The 14260-nt window shown below is 50.6% G+C and overlaps 1 non-coding gene across 1 annotated transcript; it reads left to right on the top strand.

Moving 5' to 3' along the window:
- Positions 1–13523: 13523 nt before the first annotated feature.
- Positions 13524–13595, top strand: Trnat-cgu (transfer RNA threonine (anticodon CGU)). Its single transcript has one exon. It is a non-coding gene; the product is annotated as a tRNA-Thr (tRNA).
- The last annotated feature ends 665 nt before the right edge of the window (positions 13596–14260 follow it).

Below are 14260 nucleotides of genomic sequence, written 5' to 3'. Positions count from 1 at the left end.
TATTGCAATGCTTCTGCAAAGCAACTGTGCAGCGCAACTTTCCAATCTATTCGCTGTGGCTGCCAACTTTCAAATGCCACCACGCGGTTTATTGTCCTGCGAACGGGCTTCTCGGTGCTCGAAGTTCTGCCAACCAAGGCAACAACAGCAACACGAAAACGGTAAGATTAAGTTGCGCTATTCGCACCATAACCCTCCACCCGTTATGACAGCGAGCGAACATCAAAACGACCACGGGCTGGCGCACGAGGGAAACGCGAGACTCCCGGAGTCAAACAATGGTTTGACTGAAAACGGTTTCACGTGGTTGTTGCCGTTGTTTCCTTGTGAATAGCAGCAGCACTTCAGCGCTGGGTTTCCTTTTTTCGAACCATCATCCATCTGGGATATGATTACGGCCGCCGCCGGAACCCTGATCCTGTTTCTCGTTCGCCGAGGCACTCCAAATTCAATGTTTTCTGTTCTGTTTTTTTTTCTGCACACAGAACAATCGCGACCGAATAAACATGAGCCCCGCGTGACAGGCCGGTTCGGTTCGGAGGACGTAGCATCTTGGCCCGTCTCTGGCCCCGGGAAGATGCTCGCCTTTATCGCACAATCGCATCACACTCTGATCGCTCTCGGTTTGGCGCAGTTGGCAAACCTCCCCATTGGAACAACCCCCGCGGGAAAGCGCTGGGCTGGGCTGGACTGGGCCGTGTTGCCCAAAATGGGCGCGCGCCTTCGTGCACGCTGCACGAAACTGCAGCCAGTGTGTCGGAGACGGATGCACGGCCGGGTTTCTGGGGCCGTAAAAGGCTGCGCAGCGAACGCGAACGCAACCATGTTGGGGGGTAATTTGAGCCCATCATCCATCGGGCGCCCGATAGCTATCTCGATAGGCGGCCGCTGTACGACGTGGGTACGCCGCCAACATACACACACGTCAAGGGCACGCGGATATGTTCTCGCTGATGCCGTTTGGCGATTGCAGAAATTGATTCGAGAACATCGGTGCGGATCGGACCGGCCTGGTGTACCGATCCGCGTGTTACATTTGCATGTCCGTGCGAGCCACGAAGCGAACAAGAACTCGGCACGGCCAAATAGGCCAGGGCCGAGCCGGAGTGTGGAGTGCGTTTTCAGATTTACATTGTCCGATAGGCCGCGGCACAGAATGTAGCGCGAAAACCCTATTTTCGTCAGTCAGTTAGATCGGATTACGCTTATGATAAGCGAGCTTTGGCCCGGTGCGGCCAATTCTTGGGTTCCAGCTCGCCCGACTTTAAATGTTCGACTAGGTTGTTCATTAAATTCGGAGCCTCAATAAGAAAAACACATTTATTTTGGTTTGAAATACAATTTATTGTTCAGTATAGCCTTCCTGAACAACAATACACTTGTTCCAAGGAGACTCCAGTTTATAAATACCATCCCTGAAGTGAAAAACTGGAAGAGCTTTAAAATATGCTTCCACAGCTGTTATGACGTCATCATTTGATGAAAACAGCTTTTCACGCATGATGTTTTTAGGTTTGAAAACAGATGGAAGTCGCTAGTGGCCAAATCTAGTGAATACAGTGGATACTCGAACAATTCAAACTTCAATTCATGGATTTTTGCCATTTTCAAAATGCTCTTGTCACATTGCTGCCCTGACATTGATGCATTGCCTTCACGAATTTTCTATTTCAGTTGCTCGGAAAGGTTACAATAATATTCGGAATTTACTGTTTTACCTGTTTGCAAGTAATCCGCTAACAAAATTCCATTCTCATCCTAAAAAACTGATGCTAACACCTTCTTGACCTATTTCTGGAAATGAACTCGTTTCGGACCCGAGGAACAAGGTTCACACCACTCCTTAGCCTCTTGTTTTGACTCAGGATCATAACGATAGATCCAAGTCTCATCCATAGTGATGATGCAATGCACACAATCCACTTTATCCTTTTGAAAAAGCTCAAAATGTTGCCGAGGAACTTGCATTTGAATGCGTTTTTGTTTCATATTTACCGAATGTGGCATACTCTTGCCAACAGTTTTCTAAAACCCAAAACATCAATCAAAATATTTGTTATTTTGCTCAATGAGATGGCTAGACCTTTTACTAAATCTCTTTCAGTGATTCGACGATTTTCCAATACCATATTCGGTATTTTTCACGATTTCATGCGTTGTGTCTGTTTTTTTACGTTTTTGACGTGGATCGTCTTCAAGGATCGTCTACTACGACCACGTTTAAACTCAGAAACCCCCCTTTTAGCCCCTAATTGAAGACGAGGTGTCCTTATACACTTTCATCATTCGTTCATAATTTTCCTTTGCTTTTAAACCTTCCAAAAATAAAAATTAAATCACTGCACGATACTTCATTTTTTCCGCTGTAAAAAATACTATGACACGTCGGCTTGTAAAAAAAATAAGTGACCGATTGAAATGAAGCTTCATGTACGTTCATATGAAGAGTGTACCAATATAACATAAAAAATAGGCTTGTAGCAGCGCTCCTCCTCTGAAGGCTCTGAATTTAGTGAACAACCTAGTACTACCCCATTGCTCTGGCCATCATTTGGGACCGTCGTGACCGGTGCAGTGTTTAGCATTTCGATGACAGCGCCCGGTGACAACGCATGCCACTCCCAGGACATTACCTTTCGCCACGGCTAGTGAATGGCCTGGCTTGGGTCAACATGTACGCGCTTGTTTAGAAGTCTGGCCACACGAGAAACCACACTGGCCGCGAAAAAACCCGGGACAGTTCAGCCCGTTTATTATGTTTTATTTCGCTGCCCCGCGGAGCGAAGGAAGGTGGTGGTGGCCACGGCACGGCCCCTGATTACCACCGTCCACCAGGTGTATTCAACGCGTGTCTGTCTGAGTTATTTTCCCATACACAAAATTCCATTCCGTCATCAAATATTTGTTTTGTGTCACCCATCACCGGTGACCGTGCCCCGACCCGGGATGGATGTGTCATCCACTTTTTTCCACCTTCATTCGAAGTTGCAGCAGTTGAAAACGGAGCCGTCCCGGCGGCCGTAACGCGGCCAGCGCAGCAAAAGCATAAACGCAGCTCACGCCGGAAGGTCGGCTTCCCGGGCTGGGGCTGATGGCCATGCTCTGGCCCTGGGAAGCGGTAGTGTCCGAGAACGTGTGTTCGAGTGGTTGCCCCGGCCTGTGGCCTGCGGTCTGCGTAATCTGCAACTTTTCGCGCTGCCCGACGACATAACAAACAATATGGCCGTGTAACGTGCCGGAGGGCGAGGCGAGAACCGTTAAGTAAAGAGAAAGATGAGCGGGTCCGACCCGGGTCTGACATTTAAGACGGCACACGGGGGCACTCGGGGGCACTCCGGGGCTTAGAAACCAACACCATGCTTCCGTTACGCGGTACACACTTGCAGCAGCACCAACAGAACGACGTCTAAATTACGCGCCATACGGTGCGGAGCTAATTTAATTTCCAAATAATCATCGGTCGGTCGGGTGTCGTTACGACCCATGCCTGTGATGTTGCCTCCGAAAGTGGTGGACCCTACGGACGTAAGAATCGATAGCATCTGACACTCCCAAAATAAAAGGCCGGCTTTCCCCGGGGCCCGCGAAATTCGCGGAGCGCGAAAAGGTCATCGCGACAGGCGCGAATGGCGGGGTGCGAAATAAATTACCATCTTATTGGGAACGCAGAACGCACCGCGAATGTTGCGAGTGCGTTTTCTTGCGCGGGTTAATAAATCAATCCACATGGAACGGATTTATTAATCTGCGTGGACCTCAGCCAAACGTCACCAGGCTGCCAGAGGACCAGTTTGACAACCCCAGGTCTGGCGAAATTCGATTCCGGAGACCGATCATTCAAATGCGCTCCGGTGCGCCTGCGATGTGGCTGCAATTTATTTGCTCCCGTTCGCCCTGGACCAGGGTTTCCGGTTCCCGGAGTCCCGGAGAGAGATATGTGAGTTTGAGGCCTGCGCGGGTGTTACGGGAAACATGGCAATAAGTGGCCGACCTAGAGACGCTTGCTCGCTCCACGAAGGACTGGCTGCGCCGGATTCCATCAATCCGTTTTGCATGCAAATCCGATACGACAGCCAGTGTACATATTCAAATACGTTGTCATATTTAACTTTCTTTCGTGTCCTGGCATGCGTGGAGCCGCGCATAATCCGCGTCTGGCAAGTTTTTGGCCCACACGAACGGGCCTTTCGTGGTGCGCAAAGTTCGACGATCGGCGGTCCGGGAACCTAGAAGGAGCCGCAGGAAATTGAATATTCATGGCACAGTTGCCAAATTTCGATTCTCCCCATCCCCGGCGGCGGCGACGGCTTAGTCGGGAATGGGTGGTTCGCATGCGGCTCGACTCGTTCGACAAGGCGCTCGACGACACCGGTGACATTCGGCACCGGCGTTTCATTTTTGCTTTTTCATTCACTTTCATTATGAAACCATTTCTGAAGCGCTTGTGAGCGGGTTTACCGGTTTCTGGGGAAGGATTTGTCATCTAACACACCAACAACAACATCAGGCACGCACGCAGACCTCCAAGGCCTACGCTAGGGCTTTTCAAGGAGCCCGCGCATTGAAAACGCGATGATATTTCGAGAGCGCCGCAGAAGAGCACGCCGCCTGTCAGCTGTCATGTAGGACAAATTAAATTTTTGGTCTATTTTTTTGTGGGGTCCACTCCGCCAGCAGGCGCCTATTGGCCGACCGTCACATGGCCGAGATTGATCGAAGCAATCGAATGGCGTCGTGTTCCGCGTCGGAATACCTAGGCTACAATCTGACGGTTGACGGTGGGAACCACCGCGGGCCGGATTCTCCGTGGAGAACGTGTTACAGTCGGCGAGATTTACGCACCTCCAATACTAATTGGTGGAGCTGCCACCAGGTTTTGGTACGTTGATGGTTTATTGTTTTACGGCCGCGATTCGGGAGCTCCAGTTGTGCCAACGACGCACAAGACGTGGACTGCCCCGACAGCGGAATTTCATTAGCTGTAAATAATGAAGAAGTCGTGAGTGCGCGCCCGGCCCGGTGTTTGGCTAACGATTGTTGGCACTGTTGTGATTCAACTGTTTCGTTTCGGCTTCGGTTTTGGATTATTCATGTGCCTGGAACTTTCGAAACAATTTGACAGAACTCCAAACTCCGCTGGCGTTACTGTTGCAGGTTGCCGTTATTTGGAGAACCGCCCGGACGTGGACGTCGTCCGGACTTTGGCCACTCCAAGACATCGAGTGACGTTCGGCAGAACTCCGCTTCACAACCGCTTCATCGCTTCGAAACAGCGGCCATTTGGTAGGTCCATTTGTCGAATCGATTACTTCTAGGGATTCTCAGAAGATTGGCGAGCGCTGGCGCTGAGAGGGCTTACATTAATGTAATTACCGAGGAACGCCGCGAACTCTGTGTCTTCCTGTGCGCCGTGGGTGCCGCAAAAGAATTCAATCATGGCCGCCAGCGCCGGGTTCGAGTTTCATCATTGTAATTCAGCGAAGCACAAACCTGCTCGCCCGCTAACTTCATTAGCATCTCGGCGCCCAGCAGGAGCTGGTGGAGCTGGTGACTGCAATCGAAGAATGTAGGTTTCAGGCTGCGCCACCTGATGGCCGCTAGCCTAATGACACATTTCGCCCGCGTTTGTTTGCAGCAAGTGGGTAATTTGCTTATCGCTCGGTCGGTCGGTCTGGACCGCCACAATGTTTGACGTACCACGACGCTGACGTGACTTGGAGGCTGCTGCGCGAGATAAACGCCCGCCGTGGGGACGTTACCTACGAGGTTTGCTTTTAATTGCCAATTCTGTTGGCCGCCGTTCGATGCTGTTGTTGTTGTTGTTGGGTAACGGCTCGCATGCGCTTTCGCGCAGAGGGTTTGAAGTGTCCAGATTTACGATCACCGATTACTGCCAAACCGGGCTGGCGCAGGATGGCCGGATCGCTAATGAGATATCTTCGATCGAAACCACTATCCGCCAAGTGTGTTTAGTGGCGCAAACGTGATCTTTCTCTCGGCACGGTCGGGGGCAGCTCCGTCGCCAATTAAAGCGTCAGGTTCCGGCGACGGGCGGACGACAAATTGTGAGAGCAGCGAGCTCAATAGCCGCTTGGGCTCGTTTGGCGCATGAGCATCGGCATGAGGTGGACGCGTGAAACTTTTCATATTCAATAGGCAATCTGGGAACGATCCAGAAGATTGAAAAATGAACTGAGTAAAAGACAGCACGAAATCCGAAAAACCAAATGCGAAATTCTGCTCGCCAGGTACAAAAGTAAGGCATTTCTCCGCAAGATCGTGATTGGGGATGGAAAGTGGATTCGTTTTGAGAATCCTAAAATGAAAAAAATCATGGGTCAATACGAGAAAACCATCAACTTCGACTGATCGATTGAACGTCGAACCAGATCGATTCGGTAAAAAGACAATGCCGTGTGCCTGGATGGACCAGAAAGATGTGGTCTACCACAAGCTCCTAAGCAATGATGAAACCGTTAATTTTGATCGCTACTGGCAACAAATGATTAATTTGAATTATTTTGAACCACTTCGATGCCTGCGAGGAAGTCGAAAATTGGATGACTAATTGGTTTGCTTCAAAAGACAAAGAATTCTTTCGACTGCGTATCTATTGCACATACTTTGAATAAAATAGAGTTTTCCGTTTCAATGCACTAAACATATGATTCCTTTGAAAAAAATCTACTTTCATATGTTAAGACCTGTTAGGCTCATTGGCTCTCCGGAACACGCAAAACGGCCTTGAGCACGGGTGAATAAGAGGCAACGGTTTTTCCTTCCAGCAGTTCGCGTCTGGAAAACCCCGCGTCCCAAAACCATTTTACGGCGCCCGGTGTGCCTGGGTTCGGTCTTGCGAGCCCCCTCCGGGCTCCATTACCCTTTTTCTCCATAATTAGCTGACCGATGCAGTCCGATACGGCCGCTTTGATTTTGGACCACGCCAGGCCGTGGAATTAAATTTCGCAAGCATCGTTCACGCGCTACGCTTGGTCAGGGAAAAATCGGCAACGGCAGTTCGGAAATTGAATATTGCCCGGTGCTCGGTTGATCAATGCGCAAGAAAGTGTTGGAATCGACCAATCCGCGGCCAATTCGCAATCCGTACCTGTGGAGCGCTTATTTTTCACGTGGCCCCCTCGCCCAAAAAGGCGCCCATTCGGGCTAGCCAGCGGCAACGATTGCATCACCGCGGTGTGCACTGGCAATTAGTTGTCCATAAATAAGTCCGGGAAAAGTGTGGCCAGCGGTGGCCGCTTCGAGGTGCTGTGGCCACCTGTGGCCAACATTGTCGCCTGCGAAGGAAGGAATGTGCAACACGCGCAGCGCGGTGCATTCTTGGCGCATCGATCAGCGCTGGGTCAATGGCCGGCGGGTCAAGATCGATGACTGCAAAGTCGATTGCGGATCGCGACCATGATTAGCCACCGGACTGGAGCCAGCCAGCTGGAGCAACAAACACCCCACGGGGGTTAATTGCCACATGGGCGCATGGGTAGTTATTATGGCAGGTTCCAAGTGGCCACGCACCGAATGCACCACTCTGGCGTTTTTGTCACCGGCCGGTGCCAGGTGATAATGTTTTATGCAATAAAGTGATAAAGATAAGGGCGTAGGTAAGTGGACGCAGCCTGCCAGCCAGCCAGCTATGGCGGCGGTGCGTGCGCGTACGTTTATGGTTTTATGTTGGTTTTCCGGTTTCCTTTTATTTCCCCTTTTTTGCTTGCTCTCGCGCTACACAGTTTTACGGCACTACGGCATTGCGGGGCCTGCATCCGACCCGTGAGGCCTCTTTATGGCCCGGTCCGACTCAGTTCCCATATTGGTCCGCGGTCCGCGCTGATTTACATAAACCAGCTCGCGGAGAGAGAGCGAGCGAGTTGGTGCGGCACGGTTTTTGGCGTTTCTGTGTCACTGCCACCAGCAGCATCCCGTGAAGCGCAACCATAAATTATGCGCTGTGTTGCGTGTGTGCCCGCCACGGCTGCGGTGAGCGATGGATCGCGTCGGTATCAATCGAATCGCCAGAAGCGCAATTGGAGCCCCAGGTGCACCAGAATCTCTCGACAAGGACCCGACCGGGACCGGGAGACAACGCCTTAGAGACTGTTGTCCAGTTGGCTCGTTCTGCTTACCAGCATCTTGGCGGACCTCAGCTCTGACCCAGTTTTTTGGTCGAACGGCCGTCGAAAGACACCGACGTCTAACGACGTCTCGTGTCAGACCGTCGGAAGTGACCGCCGTCTTCTTCTTCGGGGGCCGCACTCCATTCGTTCTGCTCGATTCTCGAACCGGCATCATTAATTGTTTTGTGAACCCCAACGTTTCGTGTTTTTGTTTGCGAACGAGAACCTGCGAATTCTGAATTTCGGTCACATCCTGGTCCGGTCCGCGTGTTCCTGGCAGATGGGAAGGGAAACCATTTATCAACTCGCAGGCCCCGCGGTCCATGGTCCGCCCGAAAATGTATTCGCTTTTCGGCGATGATTTAAGCCCTTTTTCCGCCCAGAAACCGTCGAACCGAATTCCATAAATTCCGACAATTTGCGAATTTGGCGAAGTGTGTCAGCAAAAACTTGTTCTTCCGAGAAGCGTCGCCTGATGACGGTGCTGTTGATGATGATGACGATGGTCGCTCTGTAGTACCTGACTGGAGCTGGAGCCAGCGTTTTTTTTGCTTCATGTTCCTCCAGCAGCAGCTCCAAGCTTGCAGTCTGTTCCGCAATTCGCAGGACCCGATGGCGGCATTCGCCGGGACTGGCGTCACCAGGAAGTTGGCGAAACTTATTTATTCTTCACATATAATATTTAAACAACTCTACTTTGGACTCAACTTCAAAGCCGCGCCAGCAGCAGCTTTTCGGTTTAATCCGGCGTCTTTCTCTTGGCCTGCCGGGCGACGTCAGCAAAATTCCCCTCTGTCTCCCTCTCCCCGTGTGAGTCTATTGCTTTCATGTGGCACGCGGCGGGGACACACGATGAAAGGGGCCCGTTAGTTTCTTCGGCCCGACGCGCAAACAGAGAAGGGGTCCCCTTTGATGGTTGCGAAACTTGATGCGCCGCCGTCAGTCCTCAGCCTCGGCCCCGGAGAGTGTCTCGAAGGCGATCTGGCTCCCTGCGAGGAGCCCTGGCGAGGACGGGCACCCGCGAAATGAAAAGCTTTTGAACTGCCAACCCGGACTGAGCGATGGCGCGATTCGAACAATTTCGAATTAATTATCGTTTCTATTTATCTTGGCGGCCCCCGGCGTCTCCCGGAGACCCCGGAGAAGCCGTCCCTCGCCGGATGTGAAGCGATTTGTTCTCGAGGGTTGCAAATTTCATTTCCTTTGCGCCGTCGGAAACCGACGATGGCCGACCGTTTGGAGGAGGAAAGTGAGCATAAGAAGTGGCAAAATATTGCTGCTACAAGACGCCAAGCTGAGCCGAGCCGACCGATGCTCTCCGGTGCTCTCCGTGGGGCTTTTGATGTTGGTCCTACGCCTGCGTTGCCCCCGTAGGCTTGTGGTTTCGGGCTGCTCGCCGAACCTGAAACCCCGTCTGCGGCCAGTGAAAACAAAGTAACGACCCGCATAAAACCGGTGAACCTTGCAATGGCGGCTGCTGCTGCCAACATGAATTTACATCGCGCATTACACGCCGCTCACCGGGCCATCGAATTAATATTTATATCATAAAGAACGCGTCAATTTCACTGGCCGCACCGGCAACCGAGGACGGTTCCGCAACTGTAACCGCAACCACGGGTAGACTTTCGAAAACCTCCGGCCCGGCCAGCATCTTTATGCGCCGGCCCTTTCAGTGCCGCTGGCCAATGGGCGCGGGGTTTGTGGTCCGGCGAGACCGCCGACGGCCGGACAATTTGATGGCTTCTCAGCACACACACACGCACACGCATACAATGTTGTAAAGTGGTATGCCGAGGTCGAAACAATATTGGCAATTGGCTGTGAGACTGAACCGAACAAACCAAAACCGAAACCGTGCCATTCATGCCAGTCTTTGACGTACGGAGCCAGGTCGAACGTCTGACAGCGGCACCTTGGAAGTCTCAAAGTCGACGTGGTGTCACGTGGCGCTCGGTCCAAGGGGCGCAACATATACAGGAAGTTTCTGTAAATCGTCCGGTGAACTGGAGCCAAAGTTGTAGCCAATCTATGGCTTCGGGGGCCCACAATGTCTTTTTGACAGTCGCTGGGACTGGGACTACCGTCAGGAATGATTGGGAGAAACTCGTAAGAAATAGGCCCCGAACTTTGAACACACTTTGCCATTGCACGTGGCACTCCGAAGCCACAAATCCAAGCGACCCAAGATTACGGTTTGGGACCGAGGACCAATCTGCGCCATTGAGAATAAAACGCACACGCCCCGCAAAAACCACCACGCCGGCGACAGCCAATGAGTCAATTCCGATGAATTGCGTCCAATGAACGTCGTCACCGGGTGCGTAATGAGACACTCCAGCCTCAAGCACACGTACGAAAGCACGAACATACTAGGTTGTTCATTAAATTCGGAGCCTGGATAAAAAAACACAATTTTATGGTTTGAAATAAACGACCACGTTTAAACTCAGAAACCCGCCTTTTAATGTGCTAATTGAAGGTGAAGAGTCCTTACACACTTTCAACATTCGTTCATAAATCTTCTTTGCTTTTAAACCTTCCAAAGCTAAAAATTAAATCACTGCACGATACTTTATTTGTGATACTCTAATACTAAATGGCTTGTAAAAAAAGGATTAAGGGGTTCGATTGAAATGAAACTTCACCTGCGTTCATATGAAGAGTGTACCAACATAACAAAAAAATTTTGGACTGGTAGCAGCGCCCTCTATGGCCGAATACCCGAGGCTACAAACTTATTTAACAGCCCAGTAGAGTTGTGCTCAATCTCGTCGGCATTCGTCGAGGACTCTCGGGGACACCCCGGGGAAGCTGGGAGTGGCTGCTTCGCCGGCCGGGGGGCCTCGTCGCGCAGTTTTCGCCATGACGGATCGGGTCGATGAAATGTCATTTGGAAACTTGATGAGTGGAAGCTCAGCTCCCGCGGTGACATTCGAACGGCTGATGTATGGTGAACTGCTGGGGCTTCCGGTGGACGACCCCCCTCCGTGGAAAGGGATCGAAACCGGAGCGTGTGTCAGTCTCGATAAATTAACGACTCAAGCGACTCAGCCGAACGGTTCTTCTTCCGCCGTTGCCAATGTGGGTGAAATTTATGGAAATCCGGGCGGAACCTTCGCAAGTCGCACGAAGCCATACTAGGCCGCCGCCGCCGCCGGCGCCACCATTCGAGTAATTGTCGCTTGTCGAAAATGGAATTAAGTGATGAAGCATCGCGGCGACGGTGAACCTGCGAACCCCGGCATCTTCGGCGCAGTAATGTCCTCTTTCGATGAGAGACGGCCTTGCGTGAGTGTGAGTAAAATTTCGCTGTAATTATAAGCACATTCGCGTGACGCAACGCGCCGCTTACAGTGCGGGCCATAAAATGCGAGATTAATTAGTCGCTGACCGATTTATTGAGCCTTGCCGACGACAGCTGCGAAGTGCAAAAAGCTATTTCATGTTTCACGTCAAATTGGGAAGCGACGGTTAAACGGCGGGCGACAGTCGAGTGAAAAGAAACGGGCCCCGCCGTCGGCCAGTTCGGCGAACGGGAATAGGAAATAAACAGTTTAATTGCGGACTTTTTTTTCTGCCTTCTGCACCGACATTGCACCGACACACGGGGAATGTAGCGAATAAATCGGAAATTCATTCGTCACCGTGACATAAATTGCATTCACCAGAGCCAGAGATCCATTTGACGGGCGTTCGGCGGGGTAGAAAAAATGTATGCTACTATAGCGAAAAAATAACGGAAAAGTCCTTATAACACAAAATTTCTTTAATTATTTTTCTAAATTCGTGTTTTTCAAAGAAATTGAGCGTTGGCTACAATCGACATTTCACTTTTATGAGGCCCAAATGGTCTTTTCAAGTGGATTTCTCTCGGACTGTCAATCGGACTGTCAATCGACTTTTCAAGATCTCGGACTGTCAATCGACGATTTGCAAGTACCAATTCCCTGATTTTATTGACGTGTAGCTCATCAGTTGATGCCCCTCTCTCTTGGTACATTTTGTAATACTTATAAACTCTTGTTTTCGATAAAGCTTGCTCGCCGAAGGCATTTCTGCGACATTTTTACCATTTTTGGCAGCAGAAATTTAATTTCTCATGCGTTGGAATCGAACGAAGATTTCACTATGAACTGTTTACTAAAAAACCGGTAACTCTAATTGTTCTAGTATTTTTGTGTATTATTTGGTATCGTATCAGATGTTGGTGACAGTGTTACTCACTCAGGAATTAAAACATCGTTAATTTTTGGCCACAGTGTTAAATTACATGGCCGTTGCAGAATCGTCACTTAAATTGGACAGTCGTACGGTCGTAATGTATCAAAATGTGATCAAAGTTCGAGACATAGGGCCGGAGAGACACAGCATAATGTGGCCAGAAAAATATGAGATGATTTTGTATGGCCAACTGCATAAAGCATGCGACCCCGACCGGTGTGGTTCTTTCGTGCGCTTAGACAGACATTAAAAATCCATCTAGTTTTTTCCATAAGTTGGCCCACCGAACGTGACGTAGCAACCTGATGCCGCCCCGATGCCCGTGACGTGGCTCCCAAAAGCGTCCCCCACCGGGGGGAAATGGTTAATTAAATTAAAATTGCCATCCCAAGCGAGTCCGGTGAAGAAAAAAAAAACGGAGAAAATTGCATCATGCGTGCGTGCGAAAGGGACAGACGCCGGGGGCTTCACGACATGTGTCGGGAAGGGGGCGGCCGTCGTTGTTAAACCCGTCGACCGAGGCCAGCTCACGAGCCGAGCCGCAACAACGTGTTTCGGTTGATGCGGTTGATTTATTATTGGCCCGGCACGACACGATGGCTTCCTTCGCAAGTTGGGAAACGCAAGAAAGGAAACGTTTTACGTGAATTATCATCGTCGAGAAAGAAGCGCGCGAACGGCGAATGCCAGCACCAGAAATGCGTGCGTGGCTGATGTGGCCACGTACCACGCATCCGCCAACTGGCCATTTCGGTTTCCGGCCCCGGTTCGATCGCCCGACCTGCTTGACGTCGGTGATGGACGTCGATCGGCTATCGACAGCCGTTCCGTCATTTGGACGCGCGATGACCGCCGTGTGGCCACTCGTTGGATCGGAATGAATTATGATGATTTACTCGATCGCCCCCTCAACACGCGCACACACTTCACTTTCGCGTCGGCCCCGTCGGCCCGATGGAACGAGAAATCCTGACTGCGGGTGTAGCGCAAAAGCAATTATAAAGTGGGTTAACAGCAGCATATGACGTCTATGCTGGAGGTGGCGCATTAGCCATTTTCGACTTTTCACACTCCGTCGGTCGGTGGCCAGCGTTAGGACACCGGATTACACGGATCTTTCCGCCGGGACTGCCAGCCAACGTGACGCTTCCGGAACGGCCACGGGCAGCAGATGCCTCTTTAGCTCAGTGGTAGAGCGCTGGTCTCGTAAACCAGCGGTCGTGAGTTCAAACCTCACAGGAGGCAGAATTGAGAGAACGAGTAAGAACCTCCCGCTTATACTCCTTTTTCCTCGTAGAGGATACCGTTACCGGTGTTTTGCTGATGGTCTCCTTTGCATCGTACATTGTACAATTCGTACAACTTAATGGTTTAAAATACACTTTATTATTCAGTGTAGTATGAGAATCTGGAAGGACTGCAAAAAATGCTTTCACAGCTTTTATGATCTCATCATGTGATGAGAAACGTATTCCACGTATTTTTTTTTTTTTGGTCTGAAACAGATGAAAGTCGTTGAGGCCACATCTGATTAATTAATTGTTTTTTTGTTACTCATGTGACACGGTTCATTGTTCTAATAAAAAAGGATTTAGTTCTTCTGCAAACCGGTACTTTTTCACTATCCTATAACTTATTTTTTCTTAGCGCTTACCGTTACCGTTGTTTTACTGATGGTCTCCTTTGCATCGTCCACATGGTGGACATCAATTGCCTGTTCCTCGTTTGAAACTCCTTTTGTACAGACACGATTGTGGAAGACATATCAGCCGTCAGTCGCCAATGTTAAGGGTTTCTTGCTCTCTCTATGTCTACGGAGGCCAAGTGTGCAACGCAAACCGCATTAGGCCGTACACGTTGCCGCTCCTCGTCAGGCTTTTAATCATCACTCTTGGCTTGGCCCACGCGAA

Source organism: Anopheles cruzii, chromosome 3 (assembly GCF_943734635.1).
Source record: "Anopheles cruzii chromosome 3, idAnoCruzAS_RS32_06, whole genome shotgun sequence".
Lineage (NCBI taxonomy): Eukaryota > Metazoa > Arthropoda > Insecta > Diptera > Culicidae > Anopheles > Anopheles cruzii.
Note: the sequence above shows the minus strand (reverse complement) of the source record. Positions and strands in the feature narration are given on the sequence as shown.